This window comes from Solanum stenotomum, chromosome 7 (genome assembly GCF_019186545.1).
Source record: "Solanum stenotomum isolate F172 chromosome 7, ASM1918654v1, whole genome shotgun sequence".
Classification (NCBI taxonomy): Eukaryota; Viridiplantae; Streptophyta; class Magnoliopsida; order Solanales; family Solanaceae; genus Solanum; species Solanum stenotomum.
In genome coordinates, this window is record NC_064288.1 from 5,721,986 (window position 1) to 5,733,785 (window position 11,800).

At 33.6% G+C, this 11,800-nt stretch overlaps 1 protein-coding gene and 1 pseudogene across 2 annotated transcripts in view; one reads left to right on the forward strand and one right to left on the reverse strand.

Moving 5' to 3' along the window:
* LOC125870339 (photosystem II reaction center W protein, chloroplastic-like) overlaps positions 1-11,800 on the forward strand; it is an 841,908-nt gene that overhangs the window by 698,504 nt on the left and 131,604 nt on the right. The gene's annotated exons all lie outside the window — the stretch shown is intronic.
* The window catches only part of LOC125871350 (homeobox-leucine zipper protein HDG11-like), a 28,065-nt pseudogene that overhangs the window by 7,591 nt on the left and 8,674 nt on the right, over positions 1-11,800 (reverse strand).

An 11,800-nucleotide genomic window follows, 5' to 3' on the forward strand; every position in this document is an offset into this window, starting at 1 on the left:
TAAACCCATAAAACTACCAAGTAAGATCCTCATTTTCAATCTAATAATCCTTGTGATTTTCTGTTCCTTTTTGTTAGTTGAGACATCAGATGTTGTTCTATAGTGATTGCTCCTTTTTGTGCTTCTAATTTGTGATTGGAATATACTAAGATGCCTACTTATTCCTATTCCTCGCACCTCCTAAGTACAACAACTTATACCCATCCACATACTATGCCTTAGATCCTACCCATCTGGTCTCCTAGATATAAGTTAGTTATCCTCCTCTTCTTGAGAATCCTCAATAACTTTGGAATTCCTCGTCAAAGACCATACTCTCAGCCTGGACATGATAAATTTAGTTGTGATAAAAAAAAATTACTTTGTATGGTAATTGCACAAATAACGAGAAAAAACTATAAAAAAAAAAAATTGGTTAGAGTTGGAAAATTGGGTTGTGGTCTATTTTAAGCCCAACACAAATAATTTATTAATTGGCTCATTTGTTTATTCAAATTATTTTGACTAGCCTGGACTTAGTTCAATCCATTCATTTAATATTGCAAGATTTCCTTCATTCATCAAATAATATAGAAAAGGAAAATCATTAGTTCTTAGTTGCAAAACCAAATTTTCTTTGACTTTAAATTCTCAAAATCCTTGGCAAGTTATGGAACTTGCTTGGGAGTTTATGTACTTTGAATAATTTAACATGATTCTATCATTGGTTTTATTGAGCAACAACTCAATCAACTTGGAGGCCGGATGATAAAAAATAACTTTAATGAAAAGAAACTTCTTTAGTAAAATTCATCTATTAGTGAGGCAAAGAACATACTTCCAAATATATTGATCAATTCAACGAGGCAAAATAAATGACTGATTTAGGAAAATTATATTGAAATTAAAAAGTTCAATCGTCAATAATTGAATTGATTGTACAAGGAGGGAAAAATAAAAATGAAAGTGGAAGTAAATAACCTAATTAATAAGATGAAGAAATTGTTGTATTTATTAACACATTCTTTTGAAAAAATTAGTGCAAGATATACTAACAACAACAACAACAAACAACAATAATATACCTTCAATGAAGTATGATAGAATTTATAGAAAAAGAACTAAATAATTAGAATTACCTTTATTTGTGTACTTTTGTTTTGAAACAAAATCCTGACCTGCTTAGGTTCAAGCTCTGCTTCCCTAGGCAATTGGTTTTGTTGATTTTTATTTGGAAGCGGACAGTTCTTGAAGAATCTTCATTGAAAATTCAGAAAAAAAAAACTTTATTGATCATTTTTTAAAAAATAAGCCTAAAAATGAAAAAGTAAAAAAAAAAAACCATGTCATAAAAAGCATGGTGGATTGACAGTATTTCTCCATCATAAACAGGGTCTCAAGTTTGAGCATTAGAACTAAAGCCTCTTTGCTAAGGAACGTTTTACCCTAAAATGAGACTTAATTCCCCACTTGAATTTTGATTAGTCGAGCCTAGATCAAGTACCAGATACTCTCCAAAGATTGAGGAGCAATAAGTACTCCTTAATACTTAACTAGAGGCCTCGTGTTGAGTCCTCGGACAAGAGTTGTCACATTCCGTAGGGAGTGGTTTATCCCTCAAAGTGAGGCTTTCTGATGTGAATCTGAACTAAACATCCTAAAGTGGGACTTTTCAATATAAATCTAGTCTAGTTGAACCTTAAAGTGATTTTTTTTATGTGATCTGGATTAGTTGGGCCCTTAAAAGAGTTTTTTAGACGCAGATCTATATCTATCGAGCCTCAAAAGGGGTATCGAACATCATGAGAAAGAGATTGTTTATTTTTTTGGTGCAAAAATGAGAAAGAAATTGAAATTAAATAAACTCATCTACTTATGCTAAAGTTATTAATGAATAATAAAGAACAAACCGATCATTTATAAAGTTGCATATAAACGGTAGATTAATCATCCGAATAAACTATTTCAAAACCATTTTAGCAACTCAATAAAAAAATTAAAAGCGAAATCAAAAGTACATATCTTCTATTAAATTTGAATGGCCATATGGAGAGCAAAAGAAAAAAGCAACACCAGAAAAACAATAAAAATTAAATATAAATTAATACACAAAAAACACATACAAAAAATAAATTATTCTATCGCTAATGAATTTTAAATTTATCACTCATGCATTTTAAGAAAATAAGATCATCTCTTTAAACAAAAAAAAATAAAAAATTGAACATATATGAAGGATAAAGTTCTTTTTTTTTTAAAAAAATAAATTATTTTACGCTTCAAGTCTTTGGATTTGTTCCATACTGTGTTTGTGGCACTGTCTATGCCTTTTTGATCCTCTTTGGGAATTTGATGATTCTTCAATAGGTTCTTCCCCAGAATCTGTCTTTTTTTTTTTTTTGCTAACTTTCTATTTGATAAAACAAATTTACAAAAGAAACATAAAAAATCAAGTGTTAATCTATTTGATTTATTGTGTTCACAATCAATTTATATAAGAAATAGCTAAAATAGCACAAAGAGAAAAGAAATATATAAGAGAGAAAGTTTTACATACCTTTTGATTGATGGGTAAAGATAGAGAAAAATAAATATAAGTGGTCTATTTATATAGTTGAAAATAAGTTGACTGTACATGTGAAGACACATAGAATCTGATATCACAAAAAAATAAGGAGAAATTTTAAAGAATATAAAGTGTGAAGACAAGATAAGAATTGTGTTGTGTTTTGTTTTTCTCTCACAAAAGATTTGGTTTGAGATTAGTACATATGATTTGTTATTTATATATGGGAAAAAGGACAAATATACCCCTTAAACTATCGTAAATGGTATGCAGATACCCTTCGTCATACTTTTGGGACATTGGTGCTCCTGTCGTCCAAAAACTAGAGCATATATACCCTTTTATACTAACAGACATACACGTGTCATAATCTTATTCACCGATCCGATATTTATTAAATATCGGATCGACGGATAAGATTGTACCACGTGTCCCTATTTAGTTTCCGTTAGAGTGAAGGGTATATATGCTATAGTTTTTGGACGGTAAGGGCACCAATATCCAAAAGTATGATGGAGGTTATCTGCATTCCTTTTACGTCTGTTCGGGAGTATATTTATCCTTTTTCCCTTTATATATTGTCTATTTAAATTGCATCATAATTTAGATTTCATAAAAGGACATATATTTATAACTTTTTTCCATCAAAAGAACATAATTATTTTTTCTAATAGTAAAATCACAATTTTTTAAACCATGTTTTAATATTTAATCTAATAAGTACCAAACTCGATTAAAAGAGGATAAACTTGACTTGACCCCAAAATAATTGAGGTAAAAGGGCATGATACACCTATCAATCTTGCAATTTATAGTAAAACACCGGTCATTACAAAAGGGGCTCACATATACTCCTATTATTACACAAATGACTCAAATATACCATCTTCGTCTAATGGAAGTGAAAAACTTAATTTAAAGAGAAAATGGTCTAAAACCCCCCCAATCTATACCCGAAATCTCAACTACACACTTATTCATTACGGGAGTCCTATTACCCCCTTACACTATTTTAAAGTAGAATTATTTGCTCCTTGAATGATGAGGTGGCAAAGAAAGTGTAGTCACTCTCTTTGAGAGAGTGAAAGGTAAAAATAATAATTAAAACTTTAATTTTAAAAGTATTTCTTAAATTTTATATTATTATTTTTTTATTCTTTCAAAAATCTTTTTGTTTCTTTTTTAAAAAATTATTTTTATCGTCTTTCTTCTTCTCTTCACCAAAGCTACGTCGGCCTGCAGCTCTGCTCCACCACCTGATCGCCGCCCTCACCAACCTTTCATCAATAAGTTAACTTTCATTCTCAAATCACAAATTTCTCACAACAAATTCACTTCTCATCAATGTGACAAATTGACAATAACTCAAAATCAAAATCGAAAGTCATCGGCGGCGGCTTTGCTCCACCACCAGGTCACCGCCCTCACCGAGTTCTAATCATTAAGTTCACTTTCATTCTCAAATCACAAATTTCTCACAGTAAATTCACTTCTCATCAGTGTGAAAAATTGACAAGAACTCAAAATCGAAATCGAAAGTCAAGAGGATCGAACTTTAGAGTCATTAATGGAGAAAAATTCAATAAGTAACAGATCCATCAATGAAATCATTAGGTAACAAACCCATTAATGAAAAAGACCTAATAATCGAAATGGGTTGCTCAACATTGTTAAATTCTTGCTTCAATAGAGAGCATCAAAATTTTGCTAGTGTTCATAACTCCGATGAAGCTCGAAGAAGATGGTGGCAATCATAGAATGTATCCCCAAATCTGGAAAATCAATTGTCAAGATCAAAGAAAAAGAGGAATGAAAAAGGAAAGTAAATCAAAGAAAAAGAGGAATGGAAAAAGGAAAGTAAAAGAGAAAGATGGAAATATAGTGAAAAATAATTGCAGAATAAATTTATTTTTTTTTAAAAGGTAATATTACGTGGCAGGCGCGTGCAATTCACAATTTTATATAAATTCGGTTGTGTGTTTTTAAGGAGGTATATATTATACTTTTAAAATGTCCAGGGGGGTAATAGGACTCCCGTAATGAATAAGTGTGTAGTTGGGGTTTCGGATATAGATTGGGGGGTTTTAGACCATTTTCTCTAATTTAAATTAATTTCATTTTTAAAATTCTTATTAAAAAAATAAAATCTATGTAGGTACATTTGATATTTTCGCAAAATTAAGTGGTATATTTGATCTTTCTCACACATGAGTTCTTTTTTTTTGCCTTCTTCAATGTCATGACCCAAAATTGGACGTGATGGCACTCATCTATTCCCACCAAAAAAAGTCAGCCTCAAACCCAACAACACGAAATAAAAGCGGAAAGTAGAACAAGAATAACATAAGAGCCGAAAACTTAGTCATTCTAATATAAATCAAAACATGATTGTCACGTGTACAAACCACTAATATTAATGCACAATTGAAAGATAGGTACAAGTATCAATGTCTTTATCTATGAAATAGAACAAAAAACATAAAATAAGAAACAAGAGGGTCCGTAGGGTTGACAAGCAGCTACCTCTCAAAGTCCTTCATAAGCCTTGGAAATAGAAGTAGAGCAATCACACGGATCGGAGCTCAAAACCTACAAGTGTAGAAGTAAGGGGTGAGTATTAAACAACACAGTACTCAGCAAGCAACCTATTAAACAAAGAAAAACTTGGCTAGAATACGAGTACTTCTTTCATCCCAACTGAACCGTCTTAAATACAACCTGCATAAAATCGGTCCAACCTAACAATTTCACAATACACAGTTCATAAGGCTTGGCAATCACAGTCCAACAGTCACAGTTCAACAACCAACATGTATCAAGTATACAGGTTTTATTATTCTAATTTTATATTATATTTTTTCATTAAAAACTTTCATTGTTTACCTTCTTACTTCATTAAGTCTGTGTATATCCAACCGTCTCGAGACTTTACTCATAGGAATACCACTACAACAAAAATAAATTTTAGTGACAATAAATATGCACATTAACAAAGAATGCTAAACTTGTTGAAACGACCTTGGGCGGAGCTAATCGAGCTCGCCAAATGGACGTGAGTTGAAGAGCCAATGGTCTTTTTGACTTTTTAAATTAATCCCTCTAAATTCTTGCATTTGTTCTTCTTCCTTCCGTTCATCCACATTTCTTTCTTAGTTTCGTACTTTGATTTTAAATAATCTAATCAAGTTTATCAAAATTGCATCTCATTTCCATCATTCCTTGTCCCCCCTATGCATCATCATTGTTGGCTCTTCGTCCACTCTTTGCTATTTTACATTACTCTATAAGTTTCTTGAATCCATGTTCTTAGAGTTCTTGTTGTTCATGATTGGGTTGTTGTAGTTGAATGATTGCTTCAATTACTCCGTTAAATGTTTCTCTTAGTGATTTTGCAATTTGAATTAGGGAGCAATGGGTCTCTACTTGTTGATTATTGATTGATGATGGGTATATGTGGATAATGGTGATTTGATTATTTTGTTTGCATTGGCGAAGTCTGAGTAGCATATGATCAAACAAAAGACTTGATTTGTCCCGATGATGGATTGGGTGACATCTTTTTTAAGAGCAAATCGTTATTTTGTTGAAAGTTTGGTGAAATTTGGGGGAAGTTTGAGTACCCCAACCCTTAGAATTATCATGGGTAGGTTAAATTTTGTTTGTATGCACTGTGTGATGGAAGTGATGCTAATTTGTTAATGGGTAGTACTTGGGCGATGGGTCTGAGCCAATTTGGTGGTAGATAATCTACTCGGCGATGTGTCGAATGGCACTCAAGTACAAATTTTGGATATTTGGAGTATACCTGCACTGTATCTAACCACGACAATGATAAGGATGGTTATAATACCCTAGGGCATAATCCACTCCTGAAAGCACAATCCGCTAAACAAAAGAGGAGCGAGATTTCATTGTAAAACCATCCATTATCTTATTACTGCCACAGTGCCTGTTCCAGCTTCTATTCTAGCCTACGTGGTACCTAGCCCGTAGTCTTCTAAATCATCTCAAAGTTGTAGGGATGCATACTATTCTTGAGGAGACACGGTTGTTCATGGATGGTATGATGAATAGATATCCCGAGATTTGGTGAAATCTTAGGTTTCATAAATTTGAGCAGTTCACAAAGCCCCGTCACTCGTATGTTCTCACTTAGGTGAAGTAATCTTATGATGTGTATACGTGATTGTTACCAAGAGGTAAGAAGTAAAATGTTCGGCTTGACCCTATTGAAGTTGTTAAAGTTCGAGGTAGGAAAGTGAAGTGTAGCAAAACTGACATTAATAATGCATTGGACTACACTGTGCGAAGTTGTCACGAGTTCACCAATAAGCTTGAGAAGACATTAGATGGGCTGAGGGGTTGGCTTACCCCGTTGTTGAGTGAGACTACAACTCCTTAGATTGTTGAGGGAGTGATAATTGAAAAGAAGTACATACACATCACTATGCGATACTGGTTTGGGTTTATATGTAGCTCTTTGATGCCATCTCAGAACGAGTCTATCCTCCGCCACCCAAAAAATGATCTATTAGGGTCGATCATCGCTAAAGAGAGACTAAATCTGGGTTCAATCATTGCTCTGGAGAAAGCCATGGGGGCTAAGAAGTGCATACACATCACTGCGTCGAAACACAGGTGTTCCTTTTGTGGACTAGAAGGGTATAGAGATCACCCCAACCTCATCCTGTGATATTCGTTGGATTGAAGTGGAGTACCTTTGAGATAAGGCCGAGCGGAAGAAGACAACACAGGTGGATAACTCCCTCGTTGTTTATGTAGAATCGTTGGAGGGTGAGTCTATACCTCTCACTCCTTTGTCGATGCCTCAGGTACTCCTACTATTCCTACTCTTACTCACCCTACATTGAATCAAGAGGTTGTGTTATGGATAGGTAACCTTTCATATTCTACAGTTGAGCGAGCCTCTCGATTTAAGGCACAGGTTCCCACCATGATTGAGCGAGCTATAGAGACTGCCCTTGTACCCCTTTGGAAGGAGATACGAGAGGCATAGGGAAATATTACGGGTGTACGAGAAACGTATTAATGCATTATCTGTCGGGTAGAGGAGTTACGAAATGATGTGGATGAATCGAAATACATTGATATTTCATATTTTTGGACTGATTCTAATGTACCCGAGGGCGCGTACATAGAGGTTCCTGTGAACGGTATTGTGGAGCCTCGAGTTACTGATAATTCAAAGACCTTTGAGGTTGACAAGAAGAGGTTAGGTTCTAAGTTGGAAGATGAGACTGCAGCCCAGACAGTTGATCCAAAGGCGATTGTGCAGATTACTACTGAGGTGTCCCTTCATGACACTTCTATGATTGGCTCTAGTGAGTCCAAACAGGGGTGGACCTAGGTTATGTCTAGGGGGTTCACTCGAACCTCCTCGGTTGAAAAATTATGTTATATATATAGGGCCAAATTCTGATTTTATGTGTACATATATTAAAATGAACCCCCTGAAAATAAGTGAGAAACTTTAGCTCTATGGATAAGGGGTTCAGCAGTGGCCTTTATATCGTGGGTTCGAATCCCATACGCAGCAATTCCTCTTCTCTTATTATTTTTTTTACCCTTTTTAATGCATGGAATTGGGCTCAACTTTTGGCCTTGGATCATCTTCTCTTTTTCATTATTTTTTCTCTTTTATGTCATTTTTTTTCTAATTTGTTTTTGTTTAAATTTATTAGACACATTTTTTTAATTCTTCTTATATCTATTAGTCATTTTATTTCAACATAATTTTATGTACAACTCTTTAAAAATGATGAATTATATATATAAAGATAAATTAGATGTAATTGAATGAAGAAACTAAAAATTATCAATAGCCTTTTAATAATATATATTTAATAGAATTCATGGAATTTATTTTCTATTTTTTCAATTCTATTATAGAGAGATGGAAACTAAACTTATTTGATTTATTCGTCATTTTTTTTCAACAAGTGATGACCAACCTAGTAAATTAAACTACATGAACTAAAAAAATTGACGATGTCATTTATTTATCTTCTGAATATGCATTATAATATTGGTAAATCTATACTTACACACTTTTAGAGAATCTTGATAATTTTTCTAGTAATATGTGTTTGAATGGATACAAATTTTTTAAAAAATGCAAAATAAAGTAAAACATTACAAAATAAAAGAATAAAAAGTACAAGAAATTTTAAGATTATTCAATGGAGCAAGGTAAAATTAGGAACAAATGCTTAATGAGGTACGCTAAGGTAATATAAAGATAGCGGGTTAAGGTAAATATTTTTCTTCTCCGTCTCACTTCCTTTCTCATCCTTTAATTTTCACGTGTTTTAGGAATTAACTTATGTAATACAACTGATAAACTATTTTTTTTATCAACGTAGCTTTGTTCTCAATATATTTGATTAGTTTGGTGTTAACTTTTATCAACCAATGAGATACCTTGTACAAAAAGCATGCCGGGGTTACTACGCTCACCGCACATTTACATTACTACATGAGCTTCTTCTTTAAATTTCGAACCCCCTGAGCTTAATTCTTGGATCCGCCACTGGGTCCAAACCCACTAAAGAGCCCATTACACTTACCTTGGGGGATGAGCGGCGAATTGATTCCCTAAATGAGGCCGCACCAGTTGGCCAGACCTCTCCACGTCCATAGATGAAATGGGAACCCTCTTACTATATGATTTTCTACTTAATTTTGTGGCATAGAGGACAATGTCTATTTTTCTTGGAGTAGAGGAAGTTTTATTTGATTGGGTTGTAAGTTTGATACATACTCTGATTTTTGGTACCTCTTGGGTTGTAATTATAACTTGATGGTTAGTTAACTTCTTATTTTGGTTTAATAGTATAATTGTTTTTGTTTTAGTTTAATTGTTTTGATTCTCATGCTTATCTAAATTTTGAATATCGATTGTGCACAACTGTGTGGTGCTCTTGTAGAGATATGTGTTGGTGGATAACTTGATTTGTTTATATTGAGTTGCATAATCCTTGCATGAATTTTGGGCATCTTGTGATGACTAGTTAGATATCTATTCATATAATTTTGCAATGATCCTTGCATGCGAGCTAGGGTTGTAGAGTTGTTGTTTGGAAATTGTGTTTGAGTCCCATGTGATGTGAGGTTTACTCAAATTTCATGTGTTGTGAAAACCTAGAACTTTCCTTGTTGGTCTAATGATTTGGTACTTGTGAACATGACGAAGGATCGACCTTTTTGAGGGTTAACTACTTGTGAACGTGACAAATGATCATGGACAACCTTTTTGAGGGTTAACTGTTTTGTTTGAACCTATGTTGCGATTACCTTGTGAGTTGTGTGATTAATTTTCCCCAACTTGTGCCTGGACTTTTTGTTGGTAAAGAAATAAACCATCAATCCGAACCACATTGAATTGATCTACCTCTTTTTTTACCCAAAACCTTCTTAAAGCATTGAGGTGTAATTGTATACCAACTTAGGCCAAAGTGAATGTGTAGATGAAGTTCACATGGTTGATATATATAGTGTCAGTGGAATTAGATAAACAATTGTGGCAAAAGCCATCTACAACAGAATATTTTAACACTTCGGAGTCACTGCTTCCTTTCAGATGTTAGATCAGAAGTGAAAGCATTTGGTCTAGTGAATATACAAGAGAAACTACTTAATCAAATTCTCAAAACTAAGGACGTTAAAGTTGGTAATGTTGTTAAAGGCATCAATCTAATCAAAACAAGGCTTGGGTGAAAAAAGGTCCAATTATTCTTGATGATGTGGATCAAATGAGCCAATTAGAATCCTTAACAAGAGATAGAAGCTGGTTTGGTTTTGATAGGTTAACAGTAATTACAACCCAAGAGGAATATTTGATATGCCGACTTAGAGAAAATGAGAGATACAAGACAAACCTTTTCACGATGAAGCTCAACAACTTTTTTTCTTGTCATGCTTTTAACAGTCTTTATCTACTACAAGAATATGTTGAGCTTGCACAAAACATAATCAAATATTTAGGTGGGCTATCCTGATCTATTATGACATTGGGGTCACATTTGCAAGGGAGATCCGTAGAAGAATGGAGATACAAGTTCAAAAAACTAAGAGAAATTCCTCATTGTGATATTCAAAAGATTCTCAAGATAAGCTTTGATGGACTTGATTATGATAATCGTGTGCGCCTTCCATGGATTTTTTGAGGATGAGGTTACCAAAATTTTAAATGTGTGTGGTTTTTATTCTAAAAGTGCAATTACAACCTTAGTCCAAAGGAACTTGCTCCAAAGGGATTGACATTATTTGGTGATGCATGATCTAGTGCAGGATATGGGAAGAGAAATAGTCCGCATGAAATCACCTCGTGACTATGGAAAACGAAGTAGACTGTTCAAGCCTCAAGAAGTCCGCGATGTTCTACAAGGAAACAAAGTCAGTAAATTATTTATCTTTATCTTTGTTATACTTTTTTTTTCAATTTAATATGATAAACATTTGTTTATAATTTCTACTGTCACAACACGAATGCATTCTTTATGTTTATCATGGGTAGTAAATTATATGTTATTGTTTTCCAGTCATTGTGTACTTGAAATGAGCATTTACTAAAGTCTAAAACACTCAAATGCAAAATTATCAAACAAACATTCACTCATTCAACAATTATCTAAATCGTGTTTGTGGATACATATTTCCTATTAAGTTCAAAACAGGTAATGTACTCATTGTCCTTCAATTTATGTAACACATTTTGCTCTCTTAATTTCTGGTACTTAACATGGTCTTATGGTACTTTTTTGTTTTATTAAACTACAAGGTTCCAAAAATGTGGAAGTATTGGTGGTAGAAAGACAAGCGTTAAAAGGTGTTGTAACGACCCGGAAAATCATAGAGTGAAACTAGAGCCTCACATGTGAGTTTGGAGTCGAGAACTTAATGAAATGGTTATAATTGAATTTGACCCAAAAAGTTCTTAAAATGTGCTTCGGAAGTTACCGGAAACTTGTTTAGCTGTATATAAAAAGATCCATTTCGTTTTTCGAAAATCCGACTTCATATTCTTGTTTAGGGGGTCAAATTGAGTGGGAAATGAGTCTAACCCAAATTTTAGAGCAACCGTATCAAAATCCGAAATTTTCAAGTGAAGCCTTTTTCGAGGGTCTACTTTGGAGGGTCATATCTCCTAGCACACAAATAATTGGGTGGCCCATAACATATCCATGGAAAGCCCTTTGAGTTAGCTACCTAACGCACTTCGTTTCACCTCATTCG